The following is a 9,817-nucleotide window of genomic DNA, read 5'->3' on the forward strand; positions in this document are numbered from 1 at the left end:
AAACAGCGTAAACCGTGTACTATCAGTGTAGAGGATGGAAAACACGCCAGGACAAGATAAAACATCTGCTGACATCTGGTTGAATTAAGTTGTGTACATCCACAAAGAACATCCCCACACTGAGCCACTACAACTGATTTCAGGGTTCCCCCACCTGCTGAATCCCACATTAACCTCTTCCATACTCATTTTCCTGTTTCCTATATATAATTTTCTTCCTCCTCTTTCTTCAGATTCATGCTGAGTACTATTAGAATTTTAAAAAAGGCTAATGTTCCCATCGATTATTTTATCGTTATGTTAATATAGCACAAGGTTCAGTTAGCTTTGCACAAAAACAGAAACGTCTTCCAAAGATCTACTTTTTGCTTTCTTCCTCAAAGTACATTTCAGAGCTGGTACTTTTTTACTTTTACTTGAGTAAAGAAGTTGAATCAGTACTTTTAACTTTTACTAGACCATTTTTTTTTAAACAGTAGTAGAAGTTTGTACTTCTACTTAAGTACAGAGTGTCTGTACAGCTAAGACCTTGGCATATCTCAGCTTGGTGTGGAGTGTGTCCTCAAAAAAAAAAAGAAGCAAACTGGACAAGTGGAGGACGAAAGAAGTGGGAGGCCTAAAAATATCTACAGCAGATGAAGATATCTGAAAGTAATGTTGTTAAGAAAGGGGGGGGGGAATCCAGCAAAGTCCTAAAAGAGGACCGCAGAGATGCATCTGGCCTTTCAGCCGATCCATCTACCGTTCACTGAAGCCTCATCAAAAATGGTATTAGTTGGGATGGTGGCTGTCAAGAAGCCCTTCTTAAAGAAGGGAAACAAGGACAAGAAGCTTTAAGTATCGTAAATTACACAAACTGGACCAGGGTTTTTTTTTTTGTTGTTGTTGTTGTTTTTGTTTTAAATCAAATCATTGTGACAGTATATGGCAGTCAGGAGAGTGATATAACAGTGAGCCTACAGCCATCTGTAAAACACAATGGAGGCTCTGTCATGGTTTGGAGCTGGATTTCAGTCAGTGGTGTCGAGGATCTTACAGAGCTTGATGGAATTATGAACAAGGAGTACCACCATCAAATTCTGATCCACTATGCAATACCATTTGAAAAGCATCCGAGTGGCAGCAGCTTCATTTGAGATAAATGTTTTTTTTAATTTCGAACATGCAAATATGATTGATATAACAAGAGGAAAAAAACAAAACTTAAAAATCATCAAGTTTTCGTGTGCGTGTGTGTGTGTGTGTGTGTGTGTGTGTGTGTGTGTGTGTGTGTGTGTGTACAGCATCACAAACGCACACCAAAGCATACCTGAATAGAAAAACATTCAGAACAGAGTCAGCTGGAAAGCTGTACAGAGCGATCTTGAACAGTTGCAAACAAAACGCGAGTGTGTAACAGTGTGTACATGTGCGTTCTTTGTGTCACAACTGCTTAAAGAAATTACAGGAAGCTAAGAGTTCAGACTGTATTGGAGAATGAAAACGGTCGTACAAAATATTGACTTTCAAGCTTGTTAGAATTGTAAAAATATGTATCTTTTTCAGTTATATACTGTATGTCCATTTCAGTAAATTGGTGCAAATATTTCCTAACAGCATATAAAGAAATGAGGGTTGGCTTAACACTTTCTACAATACTTTAAATTGTGCTCCAAAAAGATTGGGGAGGGAAAAATACAGGAAGTATCATAAAAACAGTTGTGGCATAACCAGCAAAGAACACTGCAGAAGCCTGAAAGAGGGATCTTTTTTTTGTTTATGGGATTGCTCTTCTCTTACTGCCACCTGGTTATGTTAGGTGACCTTTGCATGTCAGTTTTAATTAGTCATAGCAGAAAATCAGGTATAACTAATGTCATTGTGAGCCAGCATGAACAGCGCCAGGGCACATTTCTGATTTATTATACACCTTTGCTGTCCTTGGGATAAATGTTGTGTACAGTTCACATTAAAATTGATTATTGGTCTATTTTTCTTTGCCTTATTTTATTTAACTTAACGAAAATGGGGCGAGGAACTATTTTCAGTCGTTTTTGGAGTCAAGGAAGAGACAGCAAACCAGCGAAGCCTTATTTCCCATCATGCATACGCATCAGCTGGCCTCAAACCCTGAGTGAAAAATCTAGTGAAAAGTTATCCCTCTGCTGTTCAGGCTGGAGCTGTTTTTATTGGAGAAAAGCTCTTGTTGCAGGCTCTGGTGCTGGTTTAATGAGCAGTCTGCTTCGGCCTGAGAATCTAGGTGAAAGGTCAGCATGTCCCTTTAAGAAAAGGTCAAATTTAAAACTGTGAGAAGAGTGTGTGCCTGTGTTTGTAGGCCTTATAGCGAACAGACCATACCTCCAATCACTAGCTATATGACACAAGCTGTTACTAGGAGAACTGAAAGTTTATATCGTATTATAGAGTTTTAAAGGGGACAGGCATCCTGATTAAGCCCTTGTTGTAAAATAAAACTGTCTACCGATCTTTTTATTTGACACCACGTATCTCTGTTGCAGAGGGAGGGGTGCCAAACACATTAGTGCACTGGAAAGTGATTTTACTGGCAAGGTTAAATTATGAGCTGTTGTGGCGCTGCATAGCTCGGAGCTCCGGGCACCCCAGTGTACCAGTGCGGCAACAAGCAGTTTTGTCAAAAGAGCCCTAAATATAGCCATCGCACAGTGTTATTATCACAGCAGGGGAAGGGCTCTGTTATCTCTCACCCTTCACTCCCATTGTTTTACTACTCGAGCAGATGACAGCTTCACGGAGGCTGGGGCCCATTTGCTCGGTATATGACCTGTTATATAAGACCTCCACTGATGCGGGTGGGTTTGCTGTATTCTCCAACAGCAACACTTTATAAATGATTTCATGTCAGGTTTTATGTGCCAAAGAGAAGCGCCTATTCCCAATTTGTGCTACAGTCGCACTCATACTCTTCGTTTTACTCATGCTTGTCTCTGTGACAAGTATGCCATTGGCCCTAATGCCTCAACAACCGTGACGCCAAAATATTGGCAAAAGTACATCAGTGGAGGAAAACATACAGTCTCTAATAAGACTGTGTGTGTGCTGTATAAGTAACACCTGGGCTCTGATAGCCAGACTTAATCTATGCACACAACAACACGGGCCATTGTGTTGCTTTCCTGTCTTTGTTACAGAACGGTGACATGAGAATGGCCATCGTGGGCTCGCTGAGTCACTCATTCAGAACTAGCTGTACTGAACGGCATGATCGGAAGTGGCGGTCCGGTGGTCCCCCAAACCCCCTGCTGCGCTGCCTGACCTGGATCGGTCTGGATCAGTGGTTGTAGACAGACTGAACAACACGACAGACACGCAAAAAAAAAATTCATTCACAAAAGCTATTGTTAGTGCAGTCGATGTGTGTGGCAAGCACTGGCCTGTTTCAGCATTCCCTAACAAGCAAAAAGTAGCTGAGTATGTCAGGCCACTATTCTTCTCAAAACACACACACACACACACACACACACACACACACACACACACACACACACTATTGTCAGTTTCTCTTCTGCACTGTTTACACCCAAACAAATGTTACTGGTCGCTGCTTTGCTAATATGGTCTGCACTAAGAAGAGCTTAGCATTAGCTACATAAAGTAGTGTTCACCATGAACTATATAGCCAATGCCATATTGGTCTCCAGTCCAGACAAACAAACAAAACGTGAACAGTCTGCAACCATCTGGAAAGAACTGGTTGCTAGGTAAAAAATGTGCTTTCTCTGCAATTGCTTTGGTCACTGGCGGGTTGCTGCTATTGCCTGTAGTTTGCATGGATGACATCCACTTGTTGCAAAGCTATTGGCTAAGTGGCAGTAAAACCAAAAAGTACAGCACAAACCGCAAATAGGGACTGTTTATGTTTAGTGTGAGAGCTGTGCATTTTTAAACGTGCTGGTTGCAGCGCTGAGATGCACTTTTACTTTGAAGGTGACCATTCTCCATTTGCCATTTGTGCACTTAACTATAGCTCAGCTAGTAACTAGCCAGCGTTTGCTAACAAACTGACATCTTCAGCAATTTCTTGCCAACTAGTTGGAGAATAAATATTTTTACTTGAGAATGGTGTTAGAAGTATAACATGCAAGCAAACAAAATAATAATAAATTTAAACTTTTGGACTAGAAGGTGGGATGCTAAGCTATTAGCTAAGACTAGCAAGCTTGATTAGCAAGCTACATCCATAAACTGCATGACTGTAACACACTGCCATACAACAGAAACTCTATAATTGACTATGTGCACGTTAGCATATGCTACTTCCGGTGCGGAAACTCCTGTGGGGAGGTTTGTTTCCGGTGTCCTATTCGTGCCTTGTTTACGGTCCAAAACAAGTTAAGCAAATGAATGAATCAATTTACATTTCTATAGATGTCTTGGGCATTTACCCAATATATCGCCTCTGTCAGTGCGCCCCAGGGTGGCTGTGGCTACAACGTAGCTTGCCATCACCAGTGTGTGAATATGTGTGTGTGAATGGGTGGATGACTGGATATGTAAAGCGCTTTGGGGTCCTTAGGGACTAGTAAGGCGCTATATAAATACAGGCCATTTACAGGCCATTTATCTGTAAATGATGTTCATCGACTTGTCGATATTTTCCCCCGCGCCTCAGAGCAAAAGAGAAAAGGGATTCAAATGTTATATTTCTCTGCTGTCCCGTTTATCGCGGGTGTTATATTCTAAAAATAACCAGCGATAGGTGAAATCAAGTACCCAATTTTATTTTTTGATGCGTGGACATCGTGGACATACAGTACTGCACTTCAGAGTCACACTGCGAGCGATTGATGCAGCGATTCTGTACTGTACAGGAGAGACGTCACGGAGGAGATCGTCTGCAGCGATCAGGAGCAGGACACAATGTGACGTAAAAATAAGTATGAAAACTTGCACTAAAAAATCCGCGAAACAGCGAGGTGAAAGGTGAACCGCGTTATAGCGAGGGACCATTGTAATTTTGAAGATAAGTCACAACATACCCTTCATACATACTAATGTATAGAAACCCTTACCAGCAATGGTTCATTTTTTTGTGTGGCTTTTTTTCACGGTTTGTTAACATGCTGTGTAGGTGTGTACTTGACTAGCTGATATCGACATAACGGAGGAAACATCTGGTTTGACTAGTCTTCACCTGTAGTTTGAATGCTGAACATTTGCCTGTTTAAATCATAAGACCAGTCACTATACAGAGATGTGCTTCTGAATGTGGACGATGTGTCTTCTGATTTTGTAATGCAGTTCTGCTTGTGTTGAGTGATGTAAACAACCGATTGATCTAAACTCTTTAAACGTCAAAATTGATCATTAGATTTTTTATGACACAACAGTGGTGAGTGTTCCCACCTTCTGCTCTTTGTAACTTAACGCGATCTTTCCGTTTTTGAGTTTTGGACATGATTTTGGAGTATATCTTCGCAGTAGCGATTGACCGCAAAGTAAAGCTACCGGAAATGTACAACCCCGCATCCGGCCTCAAACCAGGAAGTTAGCATTTTCTCATGCACAGGGTCAATTTCACTCATCCAAACTGGAGTTCTTGGGATCCCTTACAGCAAACCACAGTATCTGTCAGATAACTTCATTAGAAAAGCTTCAAATGCGGCTAACACTAGCAACAGTAGTCCAGTTTGGTTCCTAGACTTAGCTAAGAGGAGGACAAGTATGCAGCTAGCAACAGCCCTCAGTATCACCATACTTTGTGTATTTAGTACCAGGCTGTAAGTATGTTTTCTGCATTTCAGTATGGGAGTATATGACTATAGTATCCCTTTTGGAGCCAGCATCAAGTGGCCACAGTTTTTGGCACATATTCATTTGCTTAGTTTTTCAGGCCCAGAACAAGCTGGCACTAGGTGCACACAGTTTAAACACACCACTGAGTCTTCATTGAACCATACATGTACATTGCTCTGGGAGTGGGAGCTAATGTGATGGCTTCCTATTTCAGGAGGTCTAACTGGAGCTGAGGTCATTAAATCATGTCCAGAGGTAGTGGGTTGGTTTTTGTGTACTGGTTTGCCACTCACTTAAAAGACATTGATGAATATAGCCTTTATGAAGCTGGGCTTTATTGCAGGACTCTCAGGGTAGACTGCATTAATTGAAGCTAAGGGTAGTAAACTGGAAATGGAGTGTAATTTCATGATTCTAGATATACCCTGCACACATTTGGAATTAAATGATTAAACAGACGGAAAATAAACTGCGCTGCTATTAATCATACTGTAAATTAGTACAGCAACGATGCTTGTTAATTATCTGTGTGTTTGTTTTGCCCACAAAAAGGCTTTAATGCATTATAGGGTGATTAAACAAAGCCTACATTAGATCAGAGATTATTTGACAGAGAAGCATGACTCAGATTTTCCAGACATGAAACACCAAGGGCGACTTCAGCAAAAATATTACAGTCTAAGTGCAACCATCTGTGTGTGTTTGCGTGTGCGCACGCAAGCGTGATGCAGCACTCATCATCTGTGTGTGCTCCCATAGTAAACAGTGTTTGAGGGTCCTGCCATGGCAGCCACTTCCACATCTTTGTGCTCCTGTAAAGCTCCCAGGATTGTTTGTTCAGACACAGTTCTATATTACATAAGGTGTAAAGAAAAATTCAGTGTCTCGGACGTCACCGAGTGCCAGTGTTTTCACCAGAAACAAGCTGAAAAGGTCAGACAGGATTTCCCTCACCGGTAGCAGTTGGCTACACAAATATCAACCTGAAAATAAACATGTTATTGGAGAGAGGGCCACAGGAAAGCTGGACAAAGAGTCTGTGATGTGGCAGCTGAAAATAAATCCCGTTTCCCATCACTCACTAGACGTTAAAGCCTTCCTGATGAATGGCATTTTGTTTGGTTCTCAAGACTCAGAAATGACCACCTTGGCAACGCATAGAAACACACAAAAGCACAGACAGGCTCTGTGATTAATGATTAATCAGTCTGTCCTGATTGAGCTACTTCCCTGATCACTGTTAGAGAAACAATCCAAATAACCTGCAGCCTAATTTTTAGTTTGTTTGCATGGTTTTTAATCAGTGTTTTGTGTAAATTAATTAGATTCGACGCTGGATTTCCTCTCCTCTGAGTGCCCCTGAAATAATTCCTGATGACAGGTGAATTATTTGCTCTTCCTGTTGCACAATTAGTTTTTTTTTTTTTCCCCCGTAAAAGAAGTAAAGACTCTTTATGTTTCCTCACATTGTTTGCAGTTAAAGGGATAGGCCTTAGCTCAAGGAGCAGGATCTGTAAGATTGCAATACAAGAGTGGAAATAACGTGTAATCCTGATAAAATGTCCTCAAAGTCCAATCAAATCCAGGGTGGGATGTGAAAATGTGTTTCTCCTGTGGCTGCCAGAAGCAAAATAGTTTTACATAAGCTGGAAAAATGACTTTGATTTGCCTCTTACAGCAAATTTTAACTGAAATGATTGTGCTGCCATCTAGTGGTGCACATGTGCTAGTGGACGAGCCCCCTAGAGCAGGGGTGGGGAACTCCAGGCCTTAAGGGCCGGTGTCCTGCAGGTTTTAGATGTGTCCTTGATCCAACACGGCTGATTTAAATGGCTAAATTACTTCCTCATCGTTTCTCCTTCTCACACTGCAAATGAACTCCAGCTCCAGATGAACAGAATTAACCTTTTCGGGCTCCTTAACATGTCTTGAAGTTCTCCAGAGGCCTGGTAATGAACTAATCACTCGATTCAGGTGTGTTGGCTCAGGGTGATATCTAAAAACTGCAGGACACCGATCTTTGAGGCCTGGAGTTCCCCCTCATCCTGTGTTAAAGGAAAGCATAAAACTGGTGAGACTTTTTTGGGACATTTTGACAATACAGATGTTTCACTTGTAGAAAACACACAAAAGGGGATAAACACTGTCCACTTGCTGCTTCTGTCATTTTTAGATGCGTGAAAGTGAAAAATATAAGATTTGGAGGTGTTTTTGTTCTGTGTAATGTCTTTAGATGAGAAAATGTCAGGAGATGTTTATTTTAAACACTTAATATGTCGTTGCCAGTTTATGCAGATTATGAATGCACGGTTATTAAGATAATACCTCAGCTGTATGTTTAAGCATACTTAAGCAACTTCAAAAAGCAATTCCCTTATAATATAAGTCATCACCTGGGGAAGTCTCATGGTGATTTCTGATTCTTAAAATTCTTACCTAAAAGGAATAGTTTTTATTATAAGTGTATAAATTTTGACTAAATAGCTCTAAGACGAGAAAAGAAGTCTTCTCTTCAGCAGCACTTAGGACGGAAGGATGAATGGATGAATATGACCACCACATTTATTCACAATAAAAACCAATCAGGTCATCACTAGATGCATCACAAAAAAAGAAAACAAAAGCAATCACAGAAACAAAGAACTGAAAATTAATTGATCATCCACAACAGAGCACACCGTATTCAGACAACACCACTGGGAAGAGAACTCAGATAAATTATTCATCAAAGAATAAAACTGAAATTCAGCTTTAACTCTATACTTAACCAGTGAAACGAAAAGTCTATCAACCTTTACCTCTGCAATATTATTAATCTTATCTTTTCTACTTTTTTATATAGAAAATTTTGCTTGACCCACCACAAAATTTAATAGCTTCCATTTTGAAGCCTCTTTTTTCGTATATCCAGCACCAAACAGAAACGCAGATGGAGACCAAGCTATTCCACAATTTTTGAAGACATGCATCACCATACAAAACAGTGGCTCTAGGTGTTTGCAATCAAGAAACATGTGAAAAACAGTTTCGATCTCTTGACAAAACGGACATAACCCACTAACATCTGTATTGATCTTGGATACAAAGCTGTTTACAGCAATGGCCCCATGCCCCACCTGACCTCTTATTCAAAGGGGGTTTGTAAAAAAAACAAAACAAAAAAACCCCCTCCGTATAGGTTTTACCTTCTCTTCCACTCCCAACCTGGCTCTCCACACAGTATCTACCTTATCACTCAATTGCCTTTTATTTAACCTTTGGACAGACACTTTGCTCATGATTCAAGAAGATTTGGATATTTGCATGCTCAGTGGTAAGATGTTGTACGGAGGTCCCTTCAGTCCTGTAAAGTCCAAGTTCAGTCCCAATTCTGGAAAAGGGTCTTTTTTATCACGAAACTCTAGTCCATTGGCATAGTCCAACAGCATCTCCTTTTCAGATGACGTTAGACTCTTAAACCAGAAGTCCAAAACACTCCTCATAATTCACCTCGATTTTAACCCGATCAAAGATGCTGCTGCCTCCGTGCTTTGAAGTTCAGGCCTGGCCACCTTCATGATTTGCTCCAGTTTAACTACCTACTACTAAACTGCTACTACTACTACTACTAACTACTAAAAGGCAATTCTAGTTCCACCATACGTATCCAGCCTAGCCCAACGGTTCCTCCAGGAGCCAGAACAGTGAAGAAGTTGGTTAAATTCTTTTCCACTTGAAAACGGACCAAACTTTGAACAGGCCTCTACAAAACATTGGCATTTCATAGGAACACAATGAATGACAGTCCAATAAAAACATTGCTCATCACCAAAGAAACAAGGAAGAGAGACAACAACAAAAAATAACAACACAAAAAACCCCTAAAATCCCTCGCACTCATCAGTTTCGCAACTACTTTCCTCAGTCTGTAAACTTCCTTGTCAGTATACTCGCCTTTTCTCTTATTGTTCAACTGGGATCTTACATTCACCAGAAACAACTTCTTGTCTGGAAAAAACTCTTCTAATTTCACATTTTTCATATTTTTTTGTGACCCTCAAGAAATGTTTAACATTTTTCACCC

The sequence above is a fragment of the Oreochromis niloticus genome, linkage group LG22 (genome assembly GCF_001858045.2).
Source record: "Oreochromis niloticus isolate F11D_XX linkage group LG22, O_niloticus_UMD_NMBU, whole genome shotgun sequence".
Lineage (NCBI taxonomy): Eukaryota > Metazoa > Chordata > Actinopteri > Cichliformes > Cichlidae > Oreochromis > Oreochromis niloticus.